General features: G+C 38.4%; 1 non-coding gene across 1 annotated transcript; it reads left to right on the plus strand.

Annotated features, from left to right (window-relative positions):
- The first annotated feature begins 5516 nt into the window (after positions 1–5516).
- Positions 5517–5620, plus strand: LOC148553554 (small nucleolar RNA R71). The gene has a single exon (XR_015892875.1). It is a non-coding gene; the product is annotated as a small nucleolar RNA R71 (small nucleolar RNA).
- The last annotated feature ends 15493 nt before the right edge of the window (positions 5621–21113 follow it).

The raw sequence follows: 21113 nt of genomic DNA on the forward strand, positions 1-21113 counted from the left end.
GATACAGAGAAAAGAGTAATCAGAGCAAAGTAAAAAGACAAAGAGAAAAGAGTAATGTGATAAAGAGAAATGGTTTGAATTAAGATGTTGTAAAAGTGAAAGATGTAAAGTTTGTACAGTATGATTGAACAGAGAAAGAAAGAGGTACTGCATAAGAATGTGAAAATGATGATGAATAATGAGAATGATGATGAATGATGATAATGAGAATGATTATGTGATGATTTGTTGCTTGAGGCAACCCAAGAGATACTTATTTGTTGCTTGAGGCAACCCAAGAGATGTGTTTATTCATTTGTTGCGTTAAGGCAACTCCAGATATACTTGTATGATCATCTGCTGCAGTGAGGCAGTCAGATAGATAATGGTGTGATCACTGAGAACGCTTTCCTACGGTACAGATCCGTATTTTATTTCTGTAAGGCAGAGGGGTTATTTCCTGCTACAGAAGTACCGTGACCACCTGTTCCATTTCTGTAGTGGAAGAGGGGTTATTTCCTGTATACAAAAGGTGTGTCGGCGTACATCCATGCAGTGGCAGATGTGTTATTTCCTACGTGCAGTGGACCCTGTGGTGGCAGAGGGGTTATTTCCTGTACACAGGGGTATAGCCAATAGGAAATCCTTATCCAGACAGAGGTTGCTGGATAACGTCGGGAGCGGGTTAGTAACCGACAGATGAGCTCATTACCTGCACTAGGGCTAGACATGCATCATAGTTGGTTGTGCATTTCCTTTGTTATGTTTGTGGTATGAATGTATGCTTTCCTTGTTTGTATTCCATTCTCTGCGCTTGTGATATTTTCTTGTATTCTTCTGTTTGTGTTCTGCTATCTGTTTTCTCTATCTTCTCTACTTATCTGTGTTTTCTAATTACTGCTTCCTTGTATTCTGCCAATAGTCTGCTAAACAACATAGAATTAATGAACATAACTAATAAACCCGACCCTACTAAGAACTCCCCAGTTCTTGCCCCTTCTCTCTCCCTTTCCCCTTCAGATGGAAGTAAGAGTACCTTACCATAGTTCGCTGATGACCGTTCGCAAGAAGAGAATTCTGCTCTAGATAGTCTTCTGAGTCTAGGGTGAATATCGTTCTTTGATTATATGTAAATACTGTGAGACCAGCCAACGTCTGCACCCCTTCGTATGCGCACTTTAACCTAAATCCTGTGTACGAGATTTCTATTTTGTGGATACTTCATGAGGTACCAGAGAGACGACCTGTGGAAAAGTCTGATCGTGCAGAGGAGTAGCAGATGATGTTCTATCTTTTGATGACGTTCCACCTGACTTGAGTTGTGAAGACTTAGAACGTACTTTCCCTCGCTTTAGTAGTTTAGAGGGACTAGGTGAGTATAGAGGCTAGGCTCGCCTAGGTGCCAGCTTAGGGACCTCTTGAACAGGTCAGGACCTGGGATGTTGTATGTATGTATATGTATATAGTTATTATCTAGCTATACCTAGGGGTGTTCTAACTAAAGGTCTATACTCTAATAAAGGCTGGATAACTGAATGTTGCTAGCTACTTGTGATGTATTTATGTGTGGTTGCTTATAACTGTTTTATCTGTTATCAGCTGTGAGTTGATTATGAATGATTTCGTCTATTAATCCAAATGTTTTCAAAAAAAAAAAAAAGTAAAGTACCTCGCTAACTAACTACGCTTTTAACAACGAATCAGGCTCATATAATAAATAATAGATAATATATAGGATGACAAATTGGTAGCACTCAGTTTCTGGTATGTCCTAGGCGTACTGAAAATTGGGTCGTTACATTCTTCCTCTTGAAGATCTTATGGAATGCTTTAGCACCTCAATGTCTCTTCCTTGCCTTTGTTGCTCCTCCCTCATACCTCTTTGATCTTCTTTAATTTCATGGTGGAGGATAGAATGCTCTTGGTACTCTACCCTTAGTTGTCCCATGTTGGAACTTAATTCTCCTAAGGAAGTGTTGATTTGCTCCCATTAGTTTTGTGGTGGGGAAATGCATCCCTTGAGGCATCTCAGGGATTTCATGATGAGGAATTTCTTCATGCTCTTGTTGAGGTCCATGAGTGGGCTCTCTTGTATGCTCCATCCTCTTTTTAGTGATGGGCTTGTCCTCTTCAATGAGGATGTCTCCCTCTATGACAATCCCAGCCGAATTGCAGAGGTGACAAATGAGGTGAGGAAAGGCTAACCTTGCCAAAGTGGAAGACTTGTCAGCCACCTTGTAGAGTTATTGAGGTATAATCTCATGAACTTCCACTTCCTCCCTAATCATGATACTATGGATCATGATGGCTCAATCCACAGTTACTTCAGATCAGTTTCTAGTAGGAATGATAGAGCGTTGGATGAACTCCAACCATCCTCTAGCCACAGGCTTAAGGTCTGGTCTTCTCAATTGAACCGGTTTACCTCTTGAGTCACTTTTCCATTGAGCTCCTTCCACACATATGTCCGTGAGGACTTGATCCAACCTTTGATCAAAGTTGACCCTTCTAGTGTAGGGGCGTGCATTTTCTTGCATCATTGGCAAGTTGAACGCCAACTTTACATTTTTCGGACTGAAATCTAAGTATTTTCCCCGAACCATTGTAAGCCAATTCTTTGGATTCGGGTTCATACTTTGATCATGGTTCCTAGTGATCCATGCATTTGCATAGAACTCTTGAACCATTAAGATTCCGACTTGTTGAATAGGATTGGAGAGAACTTCCCATCCTCTTCTTCTAATCTCATATCGGATCTCTGGATACTCACTCCTTTTGAGCTTGAAAGGGACCTCAGGGATCACCTTCTTCTTGGCCACAACTTTATAGAAGTGGTCTTGATGGACCTTTGAGATGTTTCTCTACATCTTCCATGACTCAGAGGTGGAAGCTTTTGCCTTCCCTTTCTTCTTTCTAGAGGTTTCTCCGGCCTTAGGTGCCATAAATGGTTATGGAAAAATAAAAAGCAATGATTTTACCACACCAAACTTAAAGTGTTTGCTAGTCCTCGAGCAAAGAAGAAAGAATGAAGGAGAAGAAGAAGAAAATGGAGGAGATGGAGGGTGAGGGTGAGTTCAGCCAAGGAGGTATAAGGTGTTTGTGATGTGTGAAATTGATGGAGTTATGAGGGGTATATATAGGGGTGGAGGGAGGCTTGGTTCGTGTATTTGGGGTTGGGTTTGGAAGGGAAAAAGAGTTTTGAATTTGAAGGTAGGTGGTGTTTTGGGGAAAAGTGAATGGGGTGATTGGTGAAGGGTATTTAGGGAAGAGTGTTATAGAAAGGTGTGAAGAGGAGAGAAAAAGAGATGGGGTAGGTGGGGATCCTGTGGGGTCCACAGATCCTGAGGGGTCAAGGACTTTAACATCCCTGCTCCATTTAGGTGTGCAAGACGCCCTTAGAGTGCAATTCTGGCGTTAAACACCAGATTACTGCTTGTTTCTGGCGTTTAACGCCAGCTTTTCTCCCTTTCTTGGCGTTTAACGCCAACTTGGTGCCCTGTTCTGGCGTTAAACGCTAGTCTGGTGCCTATTTCTGGCGTTAAACACCAGTCTGGTGCCTATTTCTGGCGTTAAACGCCCAGAATAGTGCCAGACTTGGCGTTTAACGCCCATTCTGCTACTCTTACTGGCGTTTAAACGCCAGTAAGCTCTTCCTCCAGGGTGAGCTATTTTTAATGTTATTTTTCATTCTGTTTTTGATTTTTCAGTTGTTTTTGTGACCTCACATGATCATCAACCTAAAGAAAACATAAAATAACAATGGAAAATAAATAGATATAATTAAATAACATTGGGTTGCCTCCCAATAAGCGCCTTTTTAATGTCAATAGCATGACAGTGAGCTCTCATGGAGCCTCACAGATAATCAGAGCAGGGTTGGAGCCTCTCAACACTAAACTTAGAGTTTGGTTGTGGCCTCTCAACATCAAACTTAAAGTTTGGTTGTGGCCTCCCAACACCAAACTTAGAGTTTGAATGTGGGGGTTTTGTTTGACTCTGTATTGAGAGAAGCTTTTCATGCTTCCTCTCCATGGTCACAGAAGGAGAACCTTGAGTCTTGAATACAAGGTAGTCCTCATTCAACTTAAGGACCAACTCTCCTCTGTCAAAATCAATCACAGCTTTTACTGTGGCTAAGAAGGGTCTGCCAAGGATGATGGATTCATCCTCATCCTTCCCAGTGTCTAGGATTATGAAATCAGCTGGGGTGTAAAGGCCTTCAACCTTCACTAGCACATCCTCTACTAGTCCATAAGCCTATTTCATTGATTTGTCTGCCATCTCTAGTGAGATTCTTGCAGCTTGTACCTCAAAGATTCCCAGTTTCTCCATTACAGAGAATGACATGAGGTTTATCCCTGACCCCAGGTCACATAGAGCCTTCTCAAAGATCATGGTGCCTATGGTACAAGGTATGTAGAATTTTCTGGGATCCGGTTTCTTCTCAGGTAATGTCTGTCTCATTAATGCATTCAGTTCATTAGTGAACAAGGGGGCTCATCCTCCCAAGTCTCAGTACCAAATAACTTTGTATTTAGCTTCATGATTGCTCCTAGATATTTAGCAACTTGCTCTTCAGTGATGTCTCCATCCTTTTCAGAGGAAGAATATTCATCAGAGCTCATGAATGGCAGAAGGAAGTTCAATGGAATCTCTATGGTCTCTGTATGAGCCTCAGATTCCTTTGGTTCCTCAAAGGGAAACTCCTTTCTATCCAGAGGACGTCCCATGAAGCTTTTCTCATTGGGACTCACGTCCTCCTCACTCTCTCCAGGTTCGGCCATGTTGGTCATGGTTATGGCCTTGCACTCTCTCTTGGGAGAGTATTGGGAGGAGTTTCAGTAATCTTCTTACTCAACTGACCCACCTATGCCTCCAAATTTCTAATGGAGGACCTTGTTTCATTCATGAAACTTAGTGCAATCTTGGATAGATCAGAGACTATGGTTGCCTGGCCAAAATGGCTCTGTTCGAAATTCTCTGTGTGTTGCTGAGAAGTTGATATAAAAGGTTTGTTATTGCTAAACCTGTTTCTTCCACTATTATTATTATTATTGAAGCCTTGATTAGGCTTCTGTTGATCCTTCCATGAGAGGTTAGGATGATTTCTCCATGAAGGATTATATGTGTTTCCATAGGGTTCTCCCATGTAATTCACCTCTGCCATTGCAGGGTTCTCAGGATCATAAGCTTCTTCTTCAGAAGATGCTTCTTTAGTACTGCCTGTTGCAGCTTGCATTCCAGATAGACTCTGAGAAATCATATTGACTTGCTGAGTTAATATTTTGTCCTGAGCCAATATGGCATTCAGAGTATCAATCTCAAGAACTCCTTTCTTCTGAGTTGTCCCATTATTCACAAGATTCCTTTTAGAAGTGTACATAAATTGGTTATTTGCAACCATTTCAATGAGTTCCTGGGCTTCTTCAGGTGTCTTCTTCAGATGAAGAGATCCACCATCAGAGTTGTCCAATGACATCTTAGACAATTCAGATAGACCATCATAGAATATGCATATGATGCTCCATTCTGAAAGCATGCTAGAAGGACACCTTCTGATCAATTGCTTGTATCTTTCCCAAGCTTCATAGAGGGATTCGCCTTCCTTCTGTCTGAAGGTTTGGATTTCCACTCTAAGCTTACTCAATTTTTGAGGTGGAAAGAACTTTGCCAAGAAGGCATTGACCAGCTTTTCCCAAGAGTTCAAGCTTTCTTTAGGTTGTGAGTCCAACCATGTCCTAGCTCTGTCTCTTACAGCAAAAGGGAAAAGCATAAGTTTGTAGACCTCAGGGTTAACCCCATGAGTCTTAACAGTGTCACAGATTTGCAAGAACTCAGCTAAAAACTGATGAATCTTCCAATGGAAGTCCATGATACTTGCAATTCTGCTGCATTAGAGAAACTAATTGAGGCTTAAGCTCAAAGTTGTTTGTTCCAATTGCAGGAATTGAGATGCTCCTTCCACAGAAGTCAGAAGAGGGTGCAATAAAGTCACCAAGCATCTTCCTTGCATCTCCACCATTGTTGTTGGGTTCGGCCATGTTTGTTTTTTCTGCTTCCTTTTTGAAAATTTTTGTTATGTCCTCTCCAGAGAGTTGTGCTTTAGCTTCTCTTAGCTTTCTCTTCAAGGTCCTTTCAGGTTCAGGATCAGCTTCAACGAGAATGCCTTTATCTTTGTTCTTGCTTATATGATAGAGAAGAAGACAAAGAAAGTATGGAATCCTCTATGTCATAGTATAGAGATTCCTTAATGTGTCAGAGGAAAAGAAGAATGGAAAGATGAGGTAGAGAGGAGAATTCAAACTTATGAAGAAGGAGAGAGTCCGAATTGCTAATTGAGGAGGAGTGTTAGTCCTTAAATAGAGTAAGGTGAAGACGGAAAAGAATTTTTGAAAACAAAATTAAAAAAGTTTTAAAATAATTAAAAAGAATTTTGAAAAAATTGATGATGGTTTTCGAAAATTAAAAGTGAGAAAGTGGTTCGAATTCGAAAATTAGAGAGAAAAATAGTTAGGTGGTTTTGAAAAAGATATGATTGAAATAGAAAACTTTTAAAATCAAACAAAAAGTCAAGTAGTTAATTTGAAAATATTTGAAAATAAATTTTGAAACGATAAAAAGTTAGAAAAGATTTTGAAATTGATTTTTGAAAAAGATATGATTGAAATTTATTTTGAAAAGGATTTGAATTGGAGATTAAAAAGATTTGATTTTTGAAATCAAAGTTGATTGCTTGATTAACAAGAAATTAAAAGATATGATTCTAAAATTCAAATATTGAACCTTTCTTAATAGGCAAGTAAAAACTTAAAATTTTTTAATCAAATCATTAATTGTAGCAAGGATTTTCGAAAATAGTGAGAGAAAATGGAAAGGATTTGATTTTGAAAAGGATATGATTTTGAAAAAGATATAATTTGAAAAAGATTTGAATTAAAAAAACAAAATCTCCCCTCCTGTGCCATCCTGGCATTAAACGCCCAGAATGGTATCCATTCTGGCGTTTAACGCCCAAAATACTACCCTTTTGGGCGTTTAACGCCCAGCCAGGTACCCTGGCTGGCGTTTAAACGCTAGTTTTCCTTCCTCTGAATCTTCAATTCTCTGTATTATTAACTTGAAAAGACATAATTTTGAAAATTTTTTTGAATTTTTAATGATGAAAAACAACAAAATGAAACTAATCATGGAAAACTAAGATCAGATAAACAATGCATGCAAGACACCAAACTTAGAAATTTTCATATGAGAGACACTATCAAATTGAAAATGCACATGAGAAACAACAAAAGACACAAAACACGAGAATTTAAAGATCAGACCCAAGAGAATCATCAAGAACAACTTGAAGATCAATGAAGAACACAAGAACACACTTTCGAAAAATGCAAGAATAAAGACATGCAATTGACACCAATCTTAAAAATTGACACTAGACTCAAACAAGATACCCAAAATATTTTTGGTTTTTTTATGGTTTTATAAATTTGTTTTTGAAAATTTTTTTTAGAAAAAAAGGAATTCTAAATTCTTAATGAGAATTCTAGGAATCATGCAATGTTAGTCTAAAACTCCGGTCCAGGAACTAGACATGACTTACTAGCCAGCCACGCTTTCAGTGAAAGCTCCGTTCCAAAATACTAGACATGGCCAATGGCCAGCCAAGCTTTAGCAAATCATTACATTCAACAGCAAGATTGATAGAAATCAACAAGGTTTTATGATGATAAGTTGAAACCTCAGTCCAAAAGATTAGACATGGCTTCACAGCCAGCCAAACTTCAATAAATCATCATGAAAATCTAGAATTCATTCTTAAAAATTCTGAAGAACATAGAATAATTTATTTTTTTGAAACATTTTTTTTGAAAATAAAAAATAATAAAAACAAAAAGCTTAAAATTAAAATAAAATTACCTAATCTGAGCAACAAGATGAACCGTCAGTTGTCCAAACTCGAACAATCCCCAGCAACGGCGCTAAAAACTTGGTGCACGAAATTGTGATCTCTGAAACGGCACCAAAAACTTGGTACGCACAATCGTAATCTCAACTCTTTTTCACAACTCTGCACAACTAACTAGCAAGTGCACTGGGTCGTCCAAGTAATACCTTACGTGAGTAAGGGTCGATCCCACGGAGATTGTCGGCTTGAATCAAGCTATGGTCATCTTGTAAATCTCAGTCAGGCAGATTAAAATATAAATAAAATATAAAATAAGATAGAAATACTTATGTAATTCATTGGTGGGATTTTAGATAAGCGTATGGAGATGCTTGTTGCTTCTGAGTCTCTGCTTTCCTACTGTTTTCATTCAATCATTCATACTCCTTTCCATGACAAGCTGTATGTTGGGGGATCACCGTTGTCAATGGCTACCATCCGTCCTCTCAGTGAAAATGGTCCAAATGTGCTGTTACCGCACGGCTAATCATCTGTCGATTCTCACTTATGTATGAATAGGATCCATTGATCCTTTTGCGTCTGTCACTACGCCCAACACTCGCGAGTTTGAAGCTCATCATAGTCATCCCATCCCAGATCCTACTCAGAATACCATAGACAAGGTTTAGACTTTTCGGATCTCAAAAATGCTGCTAATTGATTCTAGCTTATACCACGAAGACTATGATCTCAAGGAATTGAAGGCTCTGTTGTCAGGAGAGACAATCAAACGCATGGACCAAGAATCCAAGAGATATGCATTCAAGCGTGTTTTCATGTAGAACGAAAGTGTTTGTCAGGCATGCGTTCATAAGTGAGAATGGTGATGAGTGTCACTTGATCATCACGTTCATCATGTTCTTGTGTACGAATTAATATCTTAGAATAAGAATAAGCTTGAATTGAATAGAAAAATAATAGTACTTTATATTAATTCACGAGCAACAGCAGAGCTCCACACCTTAATCTATGGGGTGTAGAAACTCCACCGTTGAAAATACATAAGTGATAATAGTCCAGGCATGGCCGAATGGCCAGCCCCCAAAACGTGATCAAAGATGAAAAAATAGATTCCAAAAATGATCTAAAGATGAAAGATAAAAAATAAATCACTAAAAGTAGTTTTTATACTAAACTAGTCACTAGGGTTTATAGAAAATGAGTAACTAAGAGCAGATAGTGTAGAAATCCACTTCCGGGGCCCACTTGGTATGTGCTTCGGCTGAGCATTGAAGCTTTCACGTGTAGAGACTCTTCTTGGAGTTAAATGCCAGCTTTGGTACCAGTTTTGGCGTTTAACTCCAGCTTTTATGCCAGTTCTGGCGTTTAACGCCAGAATAGCGTAGAAAGTGGGCGTTCAAACGCCAGTTTGCGTTATCAAAACTTGGGCAAAGTATGGACTATTATATATTGCTGGAAATCCCAGAATGTCTACTTTCCAACGCAATTGAAAGCGCGCCAATTGGGTTTTTGTAGCTCCATAAAATCCATTTCGAGTGCAGGGAGGTCAGAATCCAACAGCATCAGCAGTCCTTTTTCAGCCTCTAAATCAGATTTTTGCTCAGGTCCCTCAATTTCAGCCAGAAAATACCTGAAATCACAGAAAAACACACAAACTCATAGTAAAGTCTAGAAATGTGAATTTTGCTTCAAAACTAATAAAAATATACTAAAAAGTAGCTAGATCCTGTTAAAAACTACCTAAAACAATACCAAAAAACGTATAAATTATCCGCTCATCAGCAACCCACTAAAATTCACTGGAAGTGCTCCTTCAATATTGGCTTTCTTGTTCTTCTCTTTTTCTTTGTTCTTTACTAACTTTCTTCTAAAATCTCGTTGCTCTTTAGTGCTATGGTTGCTTGCTCCTTTTCATCCTTATTCCTGCTCATTTTCAACTATTTTCTACGTATACTGATGAGCGAAAAATTGATGGTATAAAATTCACATATGAAATCTCGTCGAAGTATAGCTTCTAAACCAACACTAATTCTTTCATACAAAAATTTGTTTGTCACTAAAATAAACCCCTAAATTTATAAACCGAAGTATTGGAACCTCGGGTTGTTCTCCCTAGGAATTACAATAAAGTGTTCTTGTTATTGGTTATGAGGTATGTTTTGGGATTTTTGCGATAAGAGACATGAAATATAAATGGCAATGAAAATAAACTAACAACTAACAAAGGTCTTGGCAAGGTTTGGTGGTCAAGGATCTCTATCCCTATCACTAACCACAACATGAGAATTGGCAAGGATCAATCCCACTAAGTCATCCCCAAACTAATAGTAAAGGAAAGTCAAGTGAGCTATACCAATCCAAGTCCATAAGTCCTAGCTCTCCCCCAACTCAATTAGTGAGACCTAGATTTAATGGCTCCCAATCATCAATTACTTGGACATTAGTAACTCAAGAGTTTCTAAGTTACCTTCACAAGCCAAGAGCATAAAATTCTATACTAAAATCCAACTAAGCATTTCGTCAAACACTTAGAAGGCATAGAAGGGAAGTAAAATGAACTAAGCAATTCAACAATAAAAGAACATGAATCATAAATTGCATTGAAATGAAAATAGAAGAAACAAAAATGCATCAACATAAAAGTAGAGAATTACAATAATTAAATGCTAAACTAGAGAGAGGAGATGTAGAGGAAGAAGAATTGCAAAAGGAAAAGTAAATCAAAGCATGAAATTAACCTAGATCTAAGAAATTCTAATCTAGATCTAACCTAATCCTAATCCTAGAGAGAAGTGAGAGCTTCTCTCTCTAAAAACTAACTTTCCCTCCAAAAACTAGACTAAAACTAAAAATGAAGTAGTGTGTTTATTCCTCTTCATTCCTTGGGTTAAATAGCATCAGAGGTGAGTTGGATTTGGGCCTGGGAAGCCCAGAATTCGCCCCCAGGGTATCGCCTTTAAGTGAGTCACATGCGGACATCGACGCGTACGCGTACGTCATGCGTACGCGTCGCTTGACATTTTTTCATCCATGCATACGCGTCATGTGCGCGTGCGGGTAGGTCTCAGCATCCCAAATCCTTGCTTTTCCATGATTTCTCCACTTTGCATGCTTTCCTCTTCACTCCTTTGATTCATTCCTAGCCTTTTCAACCTGAAATCACCTAACGAACAAATCAAGGCATCTAGTGGAATCAAAGGTGAATTAAATTTAGCTAATTAAGGACCTAGAAAGCATGTTTTCACACTTAAGCACAAATTAGGAGACAATCATGAAACCCTGCTATTTCATTAAATAAATGTGGGTAAAAGGCGATAAAACCCCCTAAATCAAGCACAAGATAAACCCTAAATATGGGGTTTATCAACCTCCCCACACTTAAACCAAGCATGTCCTCATGCTTAAACCAAGAGAGAACAAAGGGTATCAATATTTATTCAATGTAAACTAATCTAAATGCAATCTACCTATATGCAACTATGCAACTATCTACATGAATGCAATTGCTTGGTCAAAATAAATCAATCTTCAAGAAGCATATATGCACATGGGCTAAGGACTAGCAAGTCTAATCCACAATTTAATTGAGTTATTAAATACTTTTACAAACTTGCATGAAAAGAGATGATCATAGGTGAAAACATGTAATTGAGAAATCGAACCCTCACCGGATGTGTTTGCACTCTATTCGCTCAAGTGTTTACGGTTGATTCACTCAATTCTCCCCTAATCATGCTTTCCACAATTTATTTTTCTTCTAACAATCAACATATATTTCATGCATGCATACAAGTATCATGAGGTCTTTTCTTTAGGTTGTATGGGTCTGGGATCAAGGTAGGATGCATATTTGGTCAAGTGAGCTTGAAATTCGAATCTTTGATAAGCTTAGACTTCCCACCTAATCTATATAGCAACCTATACAATTCTAAACAAACCTAACTACCCATTCTTCACTTTTTCACATGCTTATGCATTCTTTTCTTGATCACAACTCATATGCATTGATCTTTACTGAACTTTACTTTGGGGCATTTTGTCCCCTTTTTATTTCTTTCTTTTTTTTTCTTTCTTTTTTCTATTTTTTTTCTTTACTTTCTATTTGTATGTTTTTCTTTTTCTTTTCTTTTCTTTTTCTCATTTTTTTTCTTTCTTTCAAACTATATACAAGAACATCAATGCATAAGAATTTACATTCATTACACATGAGCATGTACCCAATTCCCAAAATTTTCAACAAAAATACAAAACTACCTTTTTTCTCGACCAATGTCCCAAGTTTTCCACACTTGAATGATACTCACACTCTAGCCTAAGCCAATCAAAGATCCAAATAAGGACTTTTATTGTTTTCTGCTTCATGGCTCGTAATGTGCTAAATTTAGAAAAAAAGTGGGTCAATCGTAGGCTCAAAGTTGGATAACAATGGAAGATAAAAGGTAAGACTATTTGGGATAAGTGAGCTAAATGAAATGAAGGCCTCAATCATATAAATGCATGAATACATAAAATAATGGACATAAAGAATCAAACAAATCAAAGATTACAATCATAGAAAGAGAACTATTGCACACAAGAAGGAAAATAAGTTGTTATAAGATGTAACCACACTATTAGGCTCAAAACTCACTAGGTTGTGTGTTCTTAGCTCAAAACATGTTCCCTAATATATATATAATTCAAGCAAGTTCAATGAAAAGTTTTCAATCAAATCAATTGAGGTTCCCTATAGATAGAAATCTTGAAAAATTTTATTATTTTGGCTAAGCTTATTGTGTATATATATGCAAAAAAAAAATAAAAAATGCAAGTAAAAATCCTAAAAGACCTAAAATAAAATGCAAAAGTGTTGAGATTGGAAATTGGTCACCCAAAATCGCCGACCGATTGGACGACCTCCCCACACTTAAAAGTTTGCACTGTCCTCGGTGCATTCAAAGATGAGCAAGGGGGTACGGCAACTCGCCAGATTGCTACCTTCATCTGGTAGGTCAACCGGTTGCTGCATGTTCTTTCTTCGGCTTCCATTTTTGCTTGCAGTGCATCGTTCATGAAAAGTATAAAATAAGACCATAAGATGAGAAAACACAAAAGCAAGGAAGCGTACATTGTTGGAATGAGGTAATTCACTAGAAATGAGTGAGTGAATTAGTGTGACATTATTGAAAATAGGAATGTGAGACCTAAATTAGGCGCCTTTTAGAATACACATTAGCTTAAAAAGCGATGTCACAAAAGAAGCATGCACTTTACTCATTCAGTGTGCTTGAAATGCTTTAAATAAACTTGTAAGGTAAAACAAGCATTAAAGAAGCATGAGAGCATTCAAGCCAAAAACATATGGATGCATATAATCATCAAACACAATGCATTAAGGGAAATGCACAACATCAACCATCAAGAAATTGCCTAATCGAGGAAAAGGATTGAAATTACATGGTGGCCAAATCATGCAATTCAAGAAAAGTTACAAGCTCGAAGGCGATTCTCATCACTTGGTATTCTCAAGATTAAGTATGAAGATCTTAAAACCAAGTAGCAAAATATAACCTCAATCAAGGGATTCAACAATGAATATCCAAAAATAATTATGCTAAGATAGCATTCAATTAGTAATAAGCAACAATATATGGGAAACTAAATAAATAATCCAACACTTATAATAAAAAAGAGAAAATGAAATGAAAACTAAACTAAAACTAACCAATCAACTAACTAACTAACTAATTAACTAACTAAAATAAATGGTTATCAATGGTGTTTGGAAATGTTGGATGAGGGGTAGGAAAAGGGAAGAAGAAAGGAGAATGAAAGAAATGGAAAAAGGAGAAGAAAAGAAATGGAGTGAAAGAAGGGCAACCACGCGTACGCGTGCATGGCGCGCGCGTGGATGTTGGTGCAATGGACGTGACGCGTACGTGTACATAGCACGTCCGCGTCGAATGGCTTATTTCGAGAGTGACGCGTACGCGTCCAGCACGCGTACGCGCGGGTTGGGTTGTGCCTCAGGCATAGTGCTGGCGCAGTATAGGCGCAACTCTCGGGAAAATGGCTGGGAGGTTAAATCTTGCAATCCACGCGTACGCGTACATGGCACGTGTGCATGGAGGGGTAAAAATGCTTGATGCACACGCACGCGTGCAGTACGCGTACGCGTGGATGGTGCTCTGTTTTTCAAAATTTTTCTATGTTTTTGCACCAATCCAAGCATTCCAAACCTCCGAACAGCTACCAAAACACCTTAAAACATTATTGAACACACTAAACTATCAATTAAACTCAACAAACTCAACAAAACATGAAATTAAACTAATTACCAATATGTACAAAAAGAGAAAATGAAAGATTTTACTATGGTGGGGTGTCTCCCACCTAGCACTTTTGTTTACTGTCCTTAAGTTGGACTTATGGGGAGCTCCTCTCAAGGTAGCTTGTGCTTAAATTCATCTTGGAACTCCCACCAATGCTTGGTTCTCCATTGTGCCCCAAGATTTCTCATGGATTGGGCCAAGTTTTAATGGAGTTCTTCACAAGCTTGGGGCTTCCAAAGTTGATCCTCTTTTTGTAATCCGGGATCCCATACTTTGTTTTCACACCCATCTTTAAGTTGACTATCATTGATCCATGTGGGTGGTAGACATGATAAATTCTCAATGAAGTGACCAAACATTCTCCTAGACCTAAGCGATCTAGCTCTATACCAACCCTTACAATGCTAACCACTAACCATCTCCCTTTTGCTTTTAAGGCGACAAATATTTCTAAGTTGACCATCCGTCTTAAGCAAACCATATTCAAGGGGAATTATAAAGCTTAAGTATAAGGAATTTACCCACTTGAATGAAAGAATGGATGGTGATGGCTTGGGGAGAGGTATCTCCAATGTCCTTGCAAGCTCTACTCCCTTATGTTCTTCCTTAACTACCTCTACCTCTTCACAAACTTATTCACTTTCAATCCTTTGTTCATCAATTTCATCTAACTCTTCTCCATCGCTCAAATCATAAATGGGGGGTTGAGAGAAATCTACCTCCACATTGCTTTCTATCTCATTGGGAGAAGGTTCTTCATTTGCAAAGGATTCACCACCAAGACGATTGGATGCATGGTCTTCATCATTAAGGGAACTCAATTCTTGCTCCACTCCTTTCAAGTCTTTATTCAAAAATTGTTTTGGAGGTTGTGCACTCTCCTCCTCAACATCCAATTCAATCGATTTGGAGAGGTCCTCTTCGACTCTAGGTTCCCAAGGAGGTTCCGCATCTCCTAAGTCTTCAACCACTTCTTCCTCTTCTTCAATGATCATAGGCTCCTCTAATTGCTCTAGTACAAAATAACATTCCTCATTTTTCACCGGAGTTTTCAATCTCTCCTTCATGCTATGCTTTTCAATTAATTATCCACATGTAACCATGGGAGTGCTTTGAGTGCTCAAGCATTGGGAGGCCAAAGTGCTTACTACCTTGGTCAAGATAGCCACAAATTCTAGTTTCTCCCTTTGTATTTCACCTTGCCCTTGAAGTATAAGGCCAAGGATTTCATCCATTGGGGATGGGAGTGGATAAGGGGGTTCATTGTCTTGGAGAAAGGGTTTATAATAGGAAGGTAGTTCTTCTTGGTAAGGGTATGGTGGTGTGTATTGAGGTGGTTCTTGGGAGTACTGATATTGGAATGGTAGTCCCATGTATGGCTCATATGGTTCAAAAGGTGGTTGGTAGGATGGATATAGATTAGGGTCATATGGAGGTGCTTGGTGGTAGGGGGCTTGTGAGTATGGTTGGGGTTCATGTTGAGGATATGACTCGTAAGTATATGGTGGTGGTTCTTGAAAGTCACAAAGAGATTCACCATAGCCATTGGATTAATATGCATCAAAGAATGGCTCTTGTTCATAGTCTATTGGTGGAGGTTGTTGCCATGAAGATTTATCATATGTATATGGCTCCTCCCACCTTTGATTATCCCATCCTTGATACACATCCTTATTGTAGTCTTTATTCCTTACAACATAGTTAGAACCAAACTCATAGCCAAAGTGAGAATTCATGATGAAAAGAGAAAATAATAAACAAAGCACTACAAGAAAAACACCCATTCAGCCACACTTTTTTTAAGCTACATTTGAAAAGCATAGCCTATTCCTAGAATAGGCTACGCTTTTCTTAATGTTGTCTTTTTGTAAGAGAAAAGGAAACACAATTTCGGCATCATTTGAAAAGTGTAGCCTTAGGTATTATAGAAATCACTTATAAAGTGTAGCCGTATGTTTGATATCTATGGGTCCACTTTTTGTATCAAAGAGAGCGATTTTAGAGGATAGCCTATTTATTAAGTTTTGGGTGCACTTCAAAAGTGATGCCTAATGTATATAGAGTCAAAAGCTTGACACTTGATAAATTTTTTTTCTCTTTTTCATGAAAGCAAACTCACACTTGGTGAAAATTTTGTCCATTCCCTCCAAAACTCATCACTCACAACGCCTTTATCCCCTGCGAAGTAACCCTCTCAGAAACCCTTCATCACTTAGAAATCCTTTATCCCCTTCATCAATCAAAAACCCTCTCACCATCACGAAGAAACCCTCCAAAGCTCACCATCACAAAGAAACCACTCACCACTCACCACATCGCCGCACACTCACCACTCACCACTCACTATCGCCACTGATCGTCGCTCCTCTTTGCCCTCCTGCACTGATCGTCGCTGCGCCGCCCTCACCATCGTCATCTCTGCGCTTCTCGTCGTCCTTCCCCTTTTGATTCGATCAAGCAACCCTCACCTTCGCCATTCTCACTGTCGCTGCTGAACGTCGCCACCCAGTAACCACTCACCACCAGTCACCGTCGCTGTTGCTGCACTGACCATCGCTCTTCTTTGCCGTTCTTCTCATCATCGTCTTCTCTGTGCTCACATTATTGAATATGTATGTATTGATTTCTATTTGGTTCTGAAATTTCAGAGGTTTAGGGCTCCGATTTTAGGGGTTTTAATCTGTGAAATATGGGTTTGTGAATTCTGATTTGATGACATGCATGCTGTTGTTGATGAAGATGGATTCAATTATATATCAGACATTTAGATGCTTAATTGTTTTCTTAACTAGTTATTAAGTAGTCAGAATAAGAAAGAACATTTTAAAGAAGATTTGATATGATGATTATATTCAATGAACTCTGTTACTGCTTGCTATTGATGGTAGCACCATCATTGGCTGATAATTCCTTTTTTCCTTTCAAGGCTGAAGGAGATAGTTTTCTTGAAGCTATTCATTTTTTTTACACATCTGGTGTATAATAATGTTCCTCTTTATATACTATCTAAAAAGTAAAGCAAAAATTTATTTGAGAATTGAGGTGCTTATTGATGTTTTGATGACTTGTGAAATGCCTTTATATTTGTAATATGTTTGGCATAATAAGTTAATAGATTTCATACTCAATTCATAGGAAAATTACAATAGATCAAGACATTAGAAACTTAGAAAAATTCTAGTGGAAGATGTTTAATGTTTTGGTCCTGCTTCTACATTTGATTTAGAATTGTTTCTTCACTAACTGCAGATTGGGGAAGCTGGTGGAGCCTGTATTGGTGTTTTGGATCTACTCATAAAAGCAATAAGCGGATTGGTCATGCTATCCTTGTTCCTGAACCTGTTGCACCAGTAGGTCTAGCTGCTACTGTGGCACCAAATCCTTCAACCACCATTGTAATGCTATTCATTGTCCTTCCATCTTCTCCTGCATCTTTTCTCCAATCTGATCTACCTTCCGCTACTAATTCGCCGGCTGGATTACTCTCTCTCACAGTCAATTCTTACTCATCTGGTGGACCAGCATCCATTTGTGAAATATGGGTTTAACAGATTAGTGAGTATTGTTAGATTAGTGATTTTCTATGTTTATCTTACCTTCTGATAAAGAATAGAATAGTGTCCTTATGTTTATCAATTTGTCTGGTTTTTATTTTTGACATTAACTCCACCTTAAACGATTTTGATACTCAAATTTATTCACTTACGTAACATGTCAGGTGCTAATCAGTGCCACTATTGATTGTAACTGTGCGACAATATCGCAGGTCAGATATTGGCAATAGATTCTTCTATTTTATATTTATTTGGTCCAACTAAGCCTGTTGTATATAGGATTGTTTGTGTGCATTATATGTAACCAAAGTGGATTGTATGTCGATGTTTTTGCCTTTTCGCTTGCAAGTCTTGTAGACCACCTTGTTGTTATTACCATTTTTTATTTCTGCTGTGAGATTTTCCCCGACGATAGCCGTGACTAGTTTGTGAGATTTCCAGTTATTGTGTTTTTTGTTTTCCTCTTTCTGTTTCTGTGTTTTTTCCCACTGTTTCCCTTTTTTTCACACCGCCTTTTCATTTGCGTGGTTTGGGATCTCATGGAACTCCAGTCTTAGCTTGTGTGAGGATATCAAGAACTGACTTTTCTTAAAGCCTAAGCAGATGCATCTCTCGCATAGACTCCTCATGCAAAAGTCTTTTGGCTTGAAATTGAAGGCATGAATGATGCATAAGCATGTCACTGAAGGCATGAAGGATTCATGAGCATGACACTCATGTTGTTTATATTATATTGATGGCATATCTCTTGGTTTTTATCTTAGATGGCCAATGTGTGTAGCTGATGAGCGGATAATTTATACGCTTTTTGACATGGTTTTTAGTATGTTTTTAGTAGGATCTAGTTACTTTTAGGGATGTTTTCATTAGTTTTTATGTTAAATTCACATTTCTGGACTTTACTATGAGTTTGTGTGTTTTTCTGTGATTTCAGGTATTTTCTGGCTGAAATTGAGGGACTTGAGCAAAAATCAGATTCAGAGGTTGAAGAAGGACTGCTGATGCTGTTGGATTCTAACCTCCCTGCACTCAAAGTGGATTTTCTGGAGCTACAGAACTCGAAATGGCGCGCTTTCAATTGCGTTGGAAAGTAGACATCCAGGGCTTTCCATCAATATATAATACTCCATACTTTGACCAAGAATAGATGACGCAAACCGGCGTTCAACGCCAGCTCTCTGCCCAATTCTGGCGTCCAACGCCAGAAAAGGATCCAAAACCAGAGTTGAACGCCCAAACTGGCACAAATACTGGCGTTCAACTCCAAGAAGGACTTCTACACGTGCAACACTCAAGCTCAGCCCAAGCACACACCAAGTGGGCCCCGGAAGTGGATTTATGCATCAATTACTTATTTCTGTAAACCCTAGTGACTAGTTTATTATAAATAGGACCTTTTACTATTGTATTAGACATATTTGAATCTTTGGATTATCTTTTGATCCTTTGATCATCTTTGGACGCCTTGTTCTTAGATCAGAGGGGCTGGCCATTCGGCCATGCCTGGACCTTTCACTTATGTATTTTTAACGGTAGAGTTTCTACACTCCATAGATTAAGGAGTGGAGCTCTGTTGTTCCTCAAAGATTAATGCAAAGTACTACTGTTTTCTATTCAATTCATCTTATTTCGCTTCTAAGATATTCATTCGCTCTTCAACCTGAATGTGATGAACGTGACAATCATCATCATTCCCTATGAACGCGTGCCTGACAACCACTTCCGTTCTACCTTTGACTGAATGAGTATCTCTTAGATCTCTTAATCAGAATCTTCGTGGTGTAAGCTAAAATGATGGCGGCATTCAAGAGAATCCGGAAAGTCTAAACCTTGTCTGTGGTATTCCGAGTAGGATTCAATGATTGAATGACTGTGACGAGCTCCAAACTCGCGATTGCTGGGCGTAGTGACAGAACGCAAAAGGATAGTAAATCCTATTCCAGCATGATCGAGAACCGACAGATGAATAGCCGTGCCGTGACAGGGTGCGTTGACCATTTTCACTGAGAGGATAAGATGTAAACCATTGACAAGGGTGATGCCTCCAGACGATTAGCCGTGCCGTGACAGGGCATTTGGATCGTTTTTCCGAGAGAAGACCGAAAGTAGCCATTGACAATGGTGATGCATTACATAAAGCCAGCCATGGAAAGGAGTAAGACTGATTGGATGAAGATAGCAGGAAAGCAGAGGTTCAGAGGAACGAAAGCATCTCTATTCGCTGATCTGAAATTCTCACCAATGATTTACATAAGTATTTCTATCACTATTTTATTAATTATTTTCGAAAACCCCATTACTATTTTATATCCGCCTGACTGAGATTTACAAGGTGACCATAGCTTGCTTCATACCAACAATCTCCGTGGGATTCGACCCTTACTCACGTAAGGTATTACTTGGACGACCCAGTACACTTGCTGGTTAGTTGTGCGAAGTTGTGAACCATGGTATTGGCATCATGTTTTTGGTGCCATTACCAGGGAAAGAAAGAGCGATGAATTTTACATAATTAAAGTGTAATCACAATTTCTGCGCACCAGTAGCCATGTAATCTGATGCCGTCTTAGTAAAATATTGAACATTGGTATTGAATGATAAGAACATCAGCTTGCATTGAAATATAAGTTAATTAACAATCACCATGCCAAATGTGGGATTCCTTACAATCTGATGCCAAATGCTTGATTGCCCATAGGGCCTTGGGCATGATCCTACACTAACCCCCTACTAGCCTTGTATATATGTGGCTGATAAATGTGACATGTTGTGTTTCATTGCATTACTTTGAACTTGGTTTTGTTTTGTTTTTTAACCGGCATGAAAGCATACAATTTCTGCTTCATAATGGCTTATTGGAGTGACACATATTTTTATTGCGAGCTTATTTTCTCTGCATCTTACCAGTAGTGTTCACTGATCTAATGACTTTCTATCTTTTATCAGTCGATATGGAATTTGGTCCGGTCCACTTGGATACTGCATATAAGCTGCAACAAGAGAAGAATTTCTTCCACTGCTGCTCTTTTGTCATCTGTTTTGCATCCTGTGTTTTTTAATGATGAAATAATGCACCAAATAGGCAATGCACCCGGACCCTTGAAATGGGTTTGTATTCTCTTCAACAAGCTTTCTGATCTTTTGCTATGTTATTTCATAAAACTAGTGACTATTATTTTTAATGCTTGGCAAATAGTTTGTTCAAAATCTTCTTGAGGAAGGAACAAAGAGTCCTCGTACAATTCGTCTGGCTGCACTGCACTTAACAGGGTTGTGGCTCTTAAATCCTAGGATTATAAAGTTTTAGCTAAAGGAGCTAAAGCTGCTGTCTCTCTATGGTTCTGGTACAAAATTTAATTATTT

The sequence above is a fragment of the Arachis ipaensis genome, chromosome B7 (genome assembly GCF_059453495.1).
Source record: "Arachis ipaensis isolate K30076 ecotype BB chromosome B7, ASM5945349v1, whole genome shotgun sequence".
NCBI classification, from domain to species: Eukaryota; Viridiplantae; Streptophyta; class Magnoliopsida; order Fabales; family Fabaceae; genus Arachis; species Arachis ipaensis.